Consider the following 15,514-nt stretch of genomic DNA (forward strand, 5'->3'; position numbering starts at 1 on the left):
TTTACTTGTATTTGAAGAACATATGCCATTATATACAGTAAATTCATCACATACACTCCAGTCCTTTTGGACTTTTCAGCCTCCCTGACTACAGGCATTGCAGTAGATGGAGCTTTTGTCTCCATCAAAAATCTCTGCCATTTGACATTCCCCTGATTGTGTTTGAAGCATTTGGCCTAACTTCCATGTGCTGCCCCTATCTTCACTGTACAGGGCGAATGCATATGAAGTAGCCTCATTAGACTTGCTTGAGCTGCTGCAAACATAAGCATAGACAGGAACAATCAATCTACCCTTCTTCATTTGAAGACCATGGCCTGGCCCAACAGCAAATGTGGCCCAGTTCTTAATTTCGCCCAGTGTGTATGTCAAATCTGTCACTTCACTCCAGTTTTGTCCAAGATCCTTGCTTGTAATGTAGCAGAGACGGGCCTTGTTGGTGCGGTTTTTTATCTGCCATTGCTCTTCCACACTGAGACAAACAACCATTGACACTCACATTCACACTCTACGAACAATTTAGCATCACCAATTAACCTAACTTGCATGTCTTTGGACTGTTGGAAAAAAGCTGGAGTACCCGGAGAGAACTCATGCAGGCACAGGGAGAAGATGGAAACTCCACAAAGAAAGGCCCTGGGTGAACCTTTTTGCTGCTAACCACTGCACCACCATGTCACCTTGTAGAACACATGTTATGATCATTTTCAGTAAATGTGAAATTAAAAGCAGGCACAATCAGGATTCATACAATCAGGACATACAAAGATAGCAAAATAGAAAAAGGCATCAGTATTGGTAAAATACAAAACAAGATATAAAGAAGACAATATATACATATTAAAAACAAGAGAACAATATACACAGGGACTATATACATTACAGTATGATTCAATTGACTACAGATATTTCACACTTTGAAATAATATTGCACGGAATGAAGGAGTGAGAAGCAGCTGGTTCATGCGTCATCTGATGTTTGGTCATACACCAATGCTCTGGATAAACTAGAACTTTGACCTGCTGTTAATCAAAGTTATTACAGATTGTTGTGTTTATCAAACTTCATGGAAATCTGTCTTCTAGTTGAGATATTTTGCACAACAACACAAATGTGAACCTCATGGTGGTGCTAGACAAAAAGTCAGCAGGTCACCAAGTCATTAGGAACTATGACTGGTGATCCACCTAGTAGCTTATGAGAGATTTCAGTCTGGACCAATGCAGCTGACTGACCGACAGATTGACATTGATATCCTCAGAGGTATTGCTAAAAAAACAAGCTATATATTTAAACAGGTACACAATACAGAAACAATAGTCTGGGCATGTATATAGATCAACTGTGCTGATATCCAGATCTCAGTTTATATTTGAAAGCCTGTAGATTCACTTCCAGTTAACTGGACCCGAGACCATAATACTGGATGGTACTCTTGAATGCAACATCTTTAACTGCAAGTAGTATTTACCTGAAATGTAGATCCCATCTCGCCAAAGTCTTTGCTATTGACCTTGTACAAGCATTGGGGTGGTGTGGGTGGCATGTGAATCACCAATTTAAAGAAGATGATACAGTTCCTGTAATTCACTCCACGGTGCTATCTGTAGGAGCTATTTGTCTTTATTTTATCAGTTGATATTGTCCTCTGTCCTTCTGTCCAGGAAACAGAAATGTCCCTCTTCTTTTGAAGCAGTGTAACTTTCTTTTTACTGATTACTAAATAGACTATGGTACACCAACTGTGTGGGGATTTTTTTTCACATCATCATGTGGCAACATCTGGCATCAGCCTGACATCAGCCTGGAACCTGAACCCCCATCTTCTCTTCAGCCTCCCCAACAATGTGTGATAAGAAGCAGATACAGAACTCCTCCTCTCAAGCCAAAGGTCAAAGGTCATATGGCCCATTCAGGAGAATCTATTCTAATGGACCCCAGTTCATCCGAAACTTATAAATAAACGTTCTTCAAATCTTCATTCTATTGCAACAAACTAGGTCCTAGGTCCTGTCTCCTCCATTGTTTATCTTTCTCCACACCAGACCTCTGCTTGGAAATTACGTCACATTCCAGGACAACCTTGCACACAATCCTCTAATGTTTTATTACTGATGATGAACACAATTTATTCTTTTGCAGCTAATCAGCTAATTGTCTTAAGATCTGCAAATAATGTGTTTTGATCCATGTTTTTATTAATGCATTGTCTTTCTTTAAGTATTAGCACCACCAAGTTATATCTCATCTTGTACAATGTCTTACTTAATCATGGTGGAAGGTGAATATGTGATATGTGCGCAAGTATTCCAGATGAATAATTTAGAGTTTATTAAGAGATCATATTTCATTCTAACTGAGACAAAGAAAGTGAGGACAATGAATCCTGATTGGCTGAGACCACCTCACTCCACCTGTAAACCTGATACTATCCTCAAGAGAATAGAAAACCACATGTTCCGCAAGCAACTTTTTCTTTTATCTAGACACATAAGTGATTCTTTATTTCTTTAAACAAAGCTATGTCAAGTTAAGTCAAAGGAACAAAAATATCTGAATACTTAGAACTAATTTTTGACAATCCTGTGTTTTTATTCTGAAGATTTTTGACAGTTTTAGAGTTATCTGGCCGACGCCAGCCTCCTCTAAAGTTATCCAGAAAACAATAAGTAGGCTACATAAGAGATTATTTTTCCTCAACCCGCAAGAGAGGCCTGCAGCTCACACGACCGCCTGCAATGAAACCTGCAACTCAACTAAAGCTGAACTGCTGAGACACCGGCAGAATCCATCACCATGTTAACCAGAGACGCGGCCGCCAGGAGAATCCACCTGGATCCTGTGTTTCCATGGTTACCACCACAACCCAGCTGCCTGGATTCCAGCCAAGTCTGCAGCTGCCGCAACAAACAGCAGGCTGGTCTTAACATTCTGTTCGTGACAAGGGTTCATGATGACATAAGTAAACTTTAATTTCACCATCGATAGACATCTCCAAATTCAGTACAAATAGATTACAGTTACAGACTAAACGATTTGCCTCCACCAGATCACCCTACTCATTTTACCTGCTGTTAGTTCACCATGCTAGTTTGATCATCTTTACACTTCTGTTTTATTTTTATTTCACATGTTTTCACTCTATATCTATATTCACTTTAGTAATCAATAAATTGTAAATACACTTGTAGACCCAGCAGTTTTGTGTGTTTCTTTGCAATGGTGAGCCAGATCCCTGGTCTTAGATATCAGACTGATGAAAACTTACGGTGTGGATATTAATGCAGAATATTGATATCAAAATTAATATCCCCGATGGTGGTGCCCCACTCAACGAGTGTAAACTGGATTTTCCAATGATTATTTTGTACATTTATGCAACAATCAATACAAGGAAAACTCATTTGTAAAGGAAAAGTTAGACATTCTAGAGAAGTTTGCTTATTTGCTGCTGTTGTCATGAGCCAGATAAGACAATCAGTATCACTCTTATTTCTCATGAAGTATGAGCTTGAGCTGGAGCCAGGACACAGTTAGTAGTCTGTAGACTCCAAAAGGTACTGACAGTACAATATGTCATTGTTATGTATTATCTTCATTAGTCACTGTCATAGGTAAGAGTTAAGGAAGTTTTTAAGTGTGTAAATGAGCTCTAGCTCTGTATATTTCCATTCTACCACTGACATATCTAGTAGCTGCTCTACTGTGCGCTTGAAAGTCTATTTTACTGATGCATTGTAGTTATGAGGAGTTTACACAGCAGCTTGTGATTTGACTATGCATCTTATTGTATCTTGTTTATGTTTTCTAGTTTCACTCCTATTCAGACTGTATATGAAGCTGCTGCCCAATAAAGCACCTGGAGCTTGAACGCAATATCCTGACTCCCGTATTCATTTGAATGGAGTTTGGCTTATTGCTGAATTGTGTACCGCTACACACACACACACACAAGGAGAGCATTACACTTAGCATAAAGATTTTAGACAGGGGGAACAGCTAGCCTGGCTCTGTCCAGACAGGGAGTTATGTGCTGTAACTATTTTATAGTAAACTGCTGCTGGGCATTGGACTTACTGAGGTCTTGTTGTGACTGTGAAGCAGAGACTCTCCAGTACCAGCAAAATAGTTATATTTACGTTGCAGATTTGACTGATATATAAGTTAGGGTAGTTAATCAGAAAGTTGGACCAGTTACTCTTTAATGTAATAACTCATTATAAATGCTCAAAACTACAGACATGATAGAGCTTATTACAAACCTTTGAACCTTTATTAATTATGAATCAATGGTCTATTAGGAATAGCTGATGCTAGTAATTGTCTGATACCACTGATCAGGTGATTTTGTTGGATTGCCTTAAAAATTGGGTTGATTTTTTCAGTAATTGTTGGCGATGGCTCTTCTTCAGAGCCCCCTCCCCCAACCTGTGGTGTTTCCCAAGGCTCCATTCTTGGCCCCTTGTTGTTCTCCATTTACATGCTTCCACTATGATACATGACCTGCAAACACAATATTCACTATCATTGTTGTACAGCTGACATTCAAATCTATGTCCCATTAAAAAAAACAGGGAAAAGGACAACCTACACTGCCTGATTTCTTGTCTTTCAGAAATCAAGCACTGAATGTCCTAAAACTTCCTCCAGCTAGATGAAAATAAAAAATGAATCAGTGTATTTAACCCATGAAATTCATATCCTCTCTACAGAACAGTCTTTGCTCCTTGTCTACTAATATCAAACTTGCAGCCAGAAAGCTGGGCATGTATTTGGACAATGATCTCTCCTTTGACAATTAAATCATAAGTATTGTCCGACATCCCTTAAAATGACATTGTCCACGGTGTGTGTCTTTGTATAAAATGATCACTCAATAGATAAAGAAAAACCTGCAGTGTGTATCTCTACAACCATCAAAGTTTGACTGTGGATGGTTTTATAGGACAGTGTGGCTATTTGTGAGTGAGGGAGGGGTCTTTGTTTTTATTTCAGCCTAAACCTCTTTGTTCAGTTCTGAAGAACTTACTTATTTTTTACTTACTCATCTGTTGGAGCTATTTGCCTTTATCTTATCAGCTTTCCTGCAAGAAAGGCCAGCTTGATAAGAGCTATAGCTATTTTTCCAAATCTGCCTGTTTTACTAATAGAAACAGGAAACAGAAGTTTCCCACTTCTTTTGAAACAGTGTACAGTGTACAGTGTACTTTTTACTGATAGACTAAGGTACACCAACTGTATGGGGATTTTTTTTTTTTTTTTCACATCATCAATACAAGGAACACTCGTTTGTTATTAAAGGAATAGTTAGATATCCTAGGGAAGTTTGCTTATTCGCTGTTGTTGTCATGAGCCAGATAAGACCAGTTTCACTCTTATTTCTCATGAAGTATGAGCTAGAGCTGGAGCCAGGACACAGTTAGCTTAAAACATAGCATAAAGATTTTAGACAGGGGAACAGCTAGCCTGGCTCTGTCCAGACAGGGAGTTATGTGCTGTAACTATTTTATAGTAAACTGCTGCTGGGAAATGGACTTCCTGAGGTCTTGTTGTGACTGTGAAGCAGAGACTCTCCAGTACCAGCAAAATAGTTATATTTACGTTGCAGATTTGACTGGTATATAAGTTAGGGTAGTTAATCAGAAAGTTAACCAGTTACTCTTTACTGTAATAACTCATTATAAATGCTCATAACTACAGACACGATAGAGCTTATTACAAACCTTTGAACCTTTATTAATTATGAATATTCACTATCATTGTTGTACAGCTGACATTCAAATCTATGTCCCTTTAAAAAACAGTGAAGAGGACAACTTACACCATCTAATTTCTTGTCTTTCAGAAATCAAGCACTGGATGTCCTAAAACTTCCTCCAGCTAGATGAAAATAAAAAATAAATCAGTGTATATAATCCAACAAAGTTCATATCCTCTCTACAGAACACACTGTAATAAATTGCTGTAAATTTACGTGAAGATACTAACAGTATAATCCCGTTATCTGTAAATGCAGTACATTACTGTTTTTATTATCTGTAAAGTTGATGTCACACTACTACAGTATTATTTTATGGTATTTTACAGTATAATCACTTGGATGAACAAAAACAGTACAGTACTGTATTTAACTGCATTTTGGGAAGACAAAGAAAATGTGAGCCCACATTTTGAATGGATGAATTTTTCACCATCTTCGTCCTGCAGATTACAAAGTAAGAACCTTTTGATTTTGCTCATTAGTATCAATAGGCAAAATACATCACGACTCCAGTCAGCTCCTCCTGTGTCCTGATAAGGTCGCAACAGCAAGATAATCGTTTGACTCATCAGCCTTTATGTTTAGGATTGTTTAGCTAACGCTGTGCGCTGAGCTGACACACAAAAAATACTGCAGGAGAACACACACTATGGGAGTATTTTGTCAGCTAACGTTAGCCACTTCTAACTACAGGTCTGTGAAGTGGCTTAACGGGACAAACCCTTCTCCTGTGTTTGAAACTGTTGGTGATAGTTGACTATAACAGGGTTGAACGTGTGTCACTGCAGAGAGGAGCTGGACCTCTGATCCTGATCCTTCACAGAGTGAGTCATTTTCTTGTGTTCACATTACTTTGTTACGGTAACATTTGAAATGGGTTTTTCTTTGTCAAGTTTCAGGTGAAACACTAAGAAGCTGTATTCACCACTGAATGATGAGCACTGAGGGGTGCGTCATTCACGGCGATGTCCAGTCAGCTTTTCTGTCCGGGCTTGCTGCTGTCTCTTCTGCTCACTTCACCTTCACCTTCACTACCAAGATGATGCTGCATGTTCACTGGAATTCATTCAAAGGTTAGATGTTTGCATCCTTCAGCTGGTACTGTGCTCACAACTAAAATGTTACATTTACTATGGCTAAGGTAGAGGAAATATGTGCTTCACAAAATATTTATATTGTTATTATCTCAATTAGGAAACTTTTCTTTCACACCAACTCTTGTTTTGCAGGTGGTTCAATGGGATAATCCAGAGTGAGGCTCCAAGATTGGACATGGCCAAAGAAAAGATGATATGAGATCAGTTAACCCTCATGTCTCCAGTCTACTGGAAATCACTCTGTTTTTCTATCTGTTTATTTATCCTAAATGTTCTTCAGTGTTTTTTTTTTTTTTTGTTTGTTTTTTTAATTTCACATGCTTAATAAATAATCATGGTTTAAAAAAGACACATTGAAGCTGTGCTATTGTGCTAAAGTGCTGGCGTCTCTGCTGTTGAAAAACAAAAGCAATATTTTCTGACTGATAGTCAACATGGTTTCTTTTAACATGGCTTCTTGAACATTTCCTGACTGAAACCAAACGTTTATTCTTATATAGTCATGTGATATTGGTGAATGACAACATGTTTGCCACAATGGCTATGGTGTTAAATATCAACAAAAAAACAGGAAGTACTTTTCCTGCTGTTTCCATCACCTAATTAGTTGTGAAAGCTCTTAAAACTCAATTTATTTGTCAAAATGTATTTTACTCTTTACATTTTATAAACAACACAACCTCTGGGTAAATATAGCATCTTTGTAAATACACATTTGAGAAGTACAGTAAAATGTCAGCGCAGTATTATACATAAGTGTCATGGTTGTTAGAGCTGAAATGAAAATCAAAACAAAATGAAAATGTAAGCAACTTAAAGTTAACTGTATTTGTAAATGGCTGTTAATCATTTTAAAGTATAGAGCATCCAAGCATAACTTTGATTGTCATGTCATTTATGGACATTTAAAACACCGACATGACATTATGCATTGCATTGTAGGGCATTGCTTGATGTCCTTGTACCTAAAAACCACAGAGGCTATCTGCTCTGTTTCTTTCTTCACCCCACACTCCACCAGACATGCAAACCAACCATTACCAATGTAAGCCAGGTCTGAGTAACCACTGGGTCCAATGTTAATGATCCAGGGTTTGCTCCACTTACTTGGATCCTTTGGGGATTTGCTCACATACACTCCTAAATCAGTCCTTTTGGACTTATTGCTTGGGTGAGTGTAGAGCAGCCACTTTGGGTCACCCTCTGCACCTTCATCTTGAGCTGGAAATGAGACCACACTTCCCTGACAACCTGAATCAGTTTCAACAAGCTTTGTAGCATTGCTCAATGTGGGAAAATCAGCTTCATCATTTTCACTGACAGCTTCCACTCACCAGCCTCCCTGACTACGGGCATTGCAGTAGATGGAGCTTTTGTCTCCATCAAAAATCTCTGCCATTTGACATTCCCCTGATTGTGTTTGAAGCATATTGCCTAATAACCTATGGTGTGTATTTATATGGTCATCTAAGTTTGAGGATTTTAAGGGTTTCATTAGACCGGGTGGTGCAGTTTTTACATATGGGAGGGGTATTCATTTTTGTTGAAGCAGAACTCTTCGTTCAGTTGAAAAGAGAAGTGAAAAGAGAAGTGAAAAGAAAATCTAAGAAAATGTCCACCCACTAGTGAACAGAGCCTAAGCCAGTATGACTATTAATTTATCAGGAGGATTGTCAGGAAAGCAAGTGTGGGTCTGAATCTTATCAATTCCATGTAATTGGGCTGAGGTTGGGGGGTAATGAGGTGGAATAAAACAGACCTTAAATTATCTAATTATATTTTATGATTTGCTTGTATTTGAAGAAAATCCATCTATCTATCTATCCATCCATCCATCCATCCATTATCTTTGTGGCTATTGTTACAGGTTGTGAGTTGGCCAGAGCCCACCCCTGCTGACACTTGGCAACACTCTGGACATATCACCTGTCTATCACAGGGCTGATATACTGAGACAAACAACCATTGACACTCACATTCACACCTACGGACAATTTAGCATCACCAATTAACCTAACTTGCATGTCTTTGGACTGTTGGAAAAAAGCTGGAGTACCCGGAGAGAACTCATGTAGGCACAGGGAGAAGATGGAAACTCCACAAAGAAAAGCTCTGGGTGAACCTTTTTGCTGCTAACCACTGCACCACCATGTCACCTGGTAGAATATATGTTTTGATCATTTTCAGTAAATGTAAAATTAAAAGCAGGCACAATCAGGATTCAAACATACAAATCAGCATAGTTCATAACAAAAACACAAAGCCTTAAAATGTGTTTCAGTAACATTTAAAGTGAGTTGAGTATTTATTGAGACACTGTAGCAGTGTTAAGCTGAGCATTTATAAGCCAACCTCACTCATCTAAAATCCACTGGCATGAGACTGATTTCTGGACAGTTACACAAGTACGCAGTCTTCCCAGTCAGTGTCTGGCCTCGACTTAGATATAAAGTGTAGTGGCCAAATACTTATAGTCTTACACAGTCTTACTTGTTTCATACTGATTTAAAGTAAAGTGTTAAGAGTCCAAACTTGCTGAGGCTTGCTGAGTAGTTACTGTCATTAACTGAATCTTAGATGGAAGATAACTTGAGAAAAACATCCTTGAAGGCACTTGTGGTGTTCCTGTACAGCATGAAAGAGGAAGCAAGTTCTGTTGGACGAGCTATTCCCTGAATGCTTCAATGGTGACATACAACGCTGCACTGTATGCTACACTGTATACCACCCTGCAGCTCATAAATATCACAAATATCCCCCTTTCCTCTCCTCCTCCCACTTCCTTGCTTCTCCTCCCTCCAAACCACTCTGTCCTGCTGCTCTGTATCCACTCCTGCCTCCAGTGCTCATAAAAAGTAGAGCTGACAGGTGCTGGAGACCCAAGCCAGGGATACGAGAGAGAGAGCGGGAGAAGGGAAGATGAAGGACTCATTAACGATTTCTGGCTTTATAATTCTTGAATATTTGGTTTAAAAAATCTCAACTTCAGACTCTTTCCAAATATGTTTACGTCAGCAGCTGCCACTGAATTCAAACTGACTAGTCTGAACTGGTTTCCGATAACTAAAAGTGAAAGTATCAGTTTTCGGGTCTGGATAGTGGGAAGGAGAAGTAAACAGAAATAGTTGGGGAAGGAAAAGTAAGACGGAGGCAGGGGCAAGGTCAGTGTTAATAGCAATTTTGTTATTTTATCTGAAAACTGGAATATCGCCCCTCCTCCTCCTTCTCCTCTAACCTTCTACTGTACTAGTCAGCTCAGGAAGGGTTTGGAGCAATTGGGAGAGCTTAGGAGGAGCAGGATGACTTGTTTTTCTGCTATTGTGTTGTGTTGACAAGCCCTCCCATCTGAGCATCCAGCAAGGGACCACCCTCGATGACTCTCCACTCTCATAAAAGCACATTCCCCTTCAACCTTACTTGCTCTTTCTTATGCTCAAATATTAGCTTTTTAATTTTTTGTAGTGAGCCTTGTTCTGTTCTTCTAACTGGAGGTTGCAGGTTGGTAATGATTAATCCAAGGCCCCTGCACTTCAAGTGAATCATATCTTTATTACCTCCCCACCAAAACAACAGTCAGCATCTCACTATGTACAACATAGCATGGCATATGTAGTGCAGGTGTTGCCATAAGGGCCCAAAAATTATATTTTCTCAATCAGTTATACTTGAATCCATGTAGAAAGAAAATTCTATAGAAAATAATAAATACTAAACAAAATACTATAGTTTTGATATCAGGGGACATGAGGTACATGTCATTTCGGTCTGTAATTAAATAAATTCAAGGAACTAACTGCCACACTTTGAACATGGAGCCAACAGGGCCCCTGAGGATCCTGGGGCCACAGGGCAGCTCCCGATGATAATCCAGCATTGGATGCCACATTATGTATAATACAGCCAATATACAATTTATGAAGCTTTATTGGCCTAAAATATATATCATATTTGCAGTGTATCTCCCTCTAACTTCATGTCTCAAAAACTGACTGTCTTGTATCTGTATTCTGTGCTCTGTATAGTTATTGATGATCTAACTAAAGGTCAATATAAGATGAATGTCAGAACCAGGGAACAAAGATATGGAACCAATCTGTGACACATTCCCCAGTTACCGACAACTTGTAACAGAAATAATAATAATAATGTGCAGACCAGAGTCATCTGTACAAGCTCAGCACAAGTGCTTTGAACCATAATCTCTCAAATGTGCACTCACACAGCAGAAGGCCTCCCTAAGTGGAGCACTGTCAGCAACCACACAATGCTAAGATTCACTTCAAAAACAATAAGAATATGAAGCGAGGGAGATGCACATGTGCTGACTCTTTCATAAAACTAAAAGAATGAGCAAGTTGAAAGACATGAAAGCTGAATATGTCTCAGCATATGGTTACCAGATTTGTAGCAGATTTCCGACCATACAAACACACAAATACAACCTTTCCCGGTTTTTGGGTGAGGAGGGATGAATGGGAGGAGGAATAATGATGTGAAGGGTCTGCTTCATTTCAGACTGCTAGTGGCATGTGTGCAGTTCTCTCTCTCTCTCTCTCTGTCTCTGTCTCTCTCTCTCTCTCTGTGTGTGTGTGTCTGACAGACAGCTCCATTCACAGCAATACATGCATTGAATCCGACGCTCATCTGTTACTGTCACGGAGAGGAACGATCCTGTCTGTCAGGCTGCGTGTTTCTGTGAAATGTTCAGTATTTGTTAATGTTAGCCGCAGCAATGATTCATGTGGTGGAATGAAAGGAAAATGTCAGATGAAAAAAGGAGGAAAAAAAGGCTCTGAAAAGCGATCAGTGCTTCAGTCAAAACTTGAGTCTAGTCTTTATTGTTATATGTCTGCCAAAGCAAACAGGTAATGAAAGTACAAGAGCTGCTCTCAAATTGCATTTACATGAAAATAGAATATCTGACTTTCAAGTTATTTTAAAACAAAGTTCATGGTAGCTTACACGGAGAGAGAATATGCGGCATGTAATATTCTTTCTTTTGTGGAAAAGAGCAGACTTCACAGAAATGATTTGTGAGCACAGCTTGCACGTAAATCGTGAATGGTGGATGACTGTCACTCAGAGCTTGCAGATAAGTTTGTGAGTCCTCTCGCACACTCACACACTGGTGTTATGGTATTTGTTTTGATAAGTGAAGCATGAAAAAGTGAGACAAGCTGATCTTATATTGTAAATCCCAGATCTATCAATCTAACACTGTGCTTCTGCCCTGTTTTAGAGGGGCCGTTTTTTGACCTACCTCAGTTGCAGGTGAGATAGGTATCCTGCACTCATCATGAAAGCTGTAGTAGCAGTTGTTAGGAGCAATTGATTTGAAGCAGGTATAACTGTTACTTTTCAGAGCAACAATGGGTCAAATAACAATATGAAAACAGTGTGAAAATGTGAAAGAGCTCCTTCATAGTGATGAGCTTTACTGTTTTGTTTTTAGTGAGAAAAAAAAAAAAACCTCTACAAACCCACTATTCAACACGATTCAACACCAAACACCTGACAGAAACAGTATACAACCAGCTCATAACTATATTGGAGCATTTAGCAGCTACGGAGATCAAAATCAGAGCCAAAAGAGAATTGTCAAATGAACAATCATGTTGTTTTGTAGCTGCTAGATGTGTAAATAAGCAACTGTTTGCTACCATGTTTGACATATCAACTTAAAAGGTGATATGTCAGTGTTGTGTTCACAACTTGTTGCTGTGATCCTCAAGAGACCAAGAATCTGTTTATCATGTCAGTCACAAACATATTCTGACTCTTTCCAGGACGATGACATTGTCACATACAAAGCTTTGAATGACTCAGTTGTCTCACAAAAACAACTGCCAAAGACCACAACACCATATGCTGTAAAACTGGAGATGTAAACGGGGGTTTAGAGGATAGATTTCTGCTTCTGTGCCAAACGTTGCCTATGATACACCCAAGAGAATAATATTAGTTATGTCGTTCACACCCAGAGCCAAAAGACATTTTGTCCAAGTTTGAGGCTCCCAGCACCTCTAAGTGTTCACCCCCCACACATTAATAATCTGAATACAGATGACACACATGCTTAAAACACATCATGCACTTATTAGATATGTAGAGCCAACACTCATGTACACACACAGAGGCTTAAATACCTACACAGGCCCACACACATTTCTCATATCGGTAAGCTTTTCTATATTCAGAATCCAAGTAATTACATGAGATAACACTGAGTTTTTAAAGGAATCCAGGCACTTTATTTCCAAGCTTTTATTGCTCTATAACCTGCGCGAAAAAGGTAAGTTTCATCGCTCCAGCTCCAAAAGAACAACAATGATTACAGTGCCAAGTGGAATAAAATCTAATAGCACCCAATAACCAGAGTATCTCTGAAAATAACTTTTAACAGTGCCAGGTAACACACCTCTCCTCCGTAGCTTAGCTGGAGTGAACATGGATTTAGGCCTCAGTTACTGTTATCCATGAATGTTTGCCTTTCCATGCTTACCTGTAATTAATTATTATGAGAAAGAAAGCTCTCAGGTCAACTGAGCCAGTGGGGGGAAATATGAAGGATCAGGTAAAGGCACGGGAGGGAAAGGGCAAAAGGTTTAATGTAAACAGGACCTATATAAACACAAACTCTTCTTTATATGATGTTGTGTGGGCAGGAACTCATAAATACAGATTGTTTTCTGCCATTTAGGAGGGCAAATTTAATGTTGTGCTGTGTAACAAGCCACATCTTTATCCTGTTAAACTTTATTAATTTGGCTTCAGCTTTCATCCAGACTTTATAGGCCTTCAAAATGCCTGAATCCCAGAGGTAGGGCTTGTTGAACAGGGCTCACCCACTGTTAGCTGTGTAAACAGCTGTAAACCACACACAGACACACACATGCTGCAGAGGAAAGAAACAGTGAATCCATAGGAACTGAGAAAAGAGATGCTCAAAGTTGGATCTCAAAGGGGCACTGTATAAACACCATGTAATACCATGTGTACTGGCCAAATGCAGAAATTGAACACTGCAAATATTCAGAGGTGAGGGCAAAAAATGTGACATATTATACAAGATGTTTCAGATGACAGGCTGCAAGTTGTAATCAAATTAATGAAAAATACCACAGCTTAATTTGAGTCATTTGTAACTTATTTAGCAGTTTTAATACAAGAATTCAACATTTGGCAACAAGTATGTATAAGATTAAATGTTGATTCTTGACTTTGGAAACAGTAGCTGACAAAACAGTCTCTCCTGTCATACTGTACAGGCTTCCTCAGAGGATGGAGTTTGACATTATATTTAAATTACAAGTGATGGGGGTGCCCCTGTAGCTGAATGGTTGGGGCATGCACTACATGGGCTTAAGCAGCTGGTCCCTGGATCAACTCCCAGTTCAGCCAGACCTTTACTGCGTGTCTTTCCATTGCTCTCTCTCCCTGTTTCCTGTCTAAATAAAGGTGAACCCCCACCCCACCCCCAAAAAAAGTTTTTAGACGTGTGTGTTTGGTCAGGAGACACTAAAAACATTTAAATTAGGAGCTGGAGAAATAAATATAACTGATAAAAATTCAATGCTAAAAAATATATATGAACATACAATATTTTTTCATGTATTTTATGAGTGTAAAAATGCTGTTGAGGTAGGTATTTATGAATATATAAGTATCATAATTACTTTATGTATAGGGTTAAAATCTGAATTAATATCAGTCCTTTGTTCCTATGGAAGTTCAACCTGTCTCATTCCCTCCCATCAACACCTTCCTAAAACACACACACACAGAAACCGGACATGTTTTGACAGGTGGTCATCGCTGGTTTACACTGTATAATAGCAGCCTACAGAAGTTCCTCTGGGAACGGAAGAGGAGATGGAAAGTGAGCAAGTGCTTGTGTGTGTGTGTGTGTGTGGATATGTTTGTGTTATGTATAAAACCAAATGACAGACAACCAGAGCAAACACACACGCACACACACAGAAAAAGTAGAGAGAGCCTCCGTCTCCTTCTTGATTGAGCAAGAGGGCTGAACGTTATTTCAGTCACAATGCGTCCAGTTGTCACTGAGCCCCATGACCAAAAGCCTTTTCATTCCCTTCTCTCTATTTCACAAACCACCAAACCTCACATCTGGTGGACAGATGTCTATCTCTCCTCCACGTCTTGTTTTCTCTATCTTTCTCTCCTTCTTTTTCCTTTAGGCAGGCCTGGTGTTAATCCCACTCTCCTCCACCTGGTCCAGACCACCCACACATCAGGCGGTGCAGCAGCAGCCCACCAGCAGAGAGCATGTGTGTGTGTGTTTATGAGTGAGTGTGTGGCAGTGTGTATTACACAACGTCATGCAGACAAAAGAAGAACTGTACTTGCATTCACACAGAAGCAATAATGAAATGCTGAAACGTGGAATTAAATACACAAGTACAAATTAATAGTGTCCAAAATAGATTTCATTCTGTTTGCATGTCTCTGAAAGCTAATAAACATTCATCAGACTCATGTCGTTTTATAGCTGTACCAAATATCATGGCACTCAACCCAACAATCCCCAGTTTACAAACAGCACAAGCTGATATGTGGAAATATGGACAGAAAACAACGGTGTGTTGTTTTTTGTTCTTTAAGAGAGAAGAAGCACTTGTTCAGGCTGGTGAG

Source organism: Lates calcarifer, linkage group LG5 (genome assembly GCF_001640805.2).
Source record: "Lates calcarifer isolate ASB-BC8 linkage group LG5, TLL_Latcal_v3, whole genome shotgun sequence".
Taxonomy (NCBI): domain Eukaryota; kingdom Metazoa; phylum Chordata; class Actinopteri; family Centropomidae; genus Lates; species Lates calcarifer.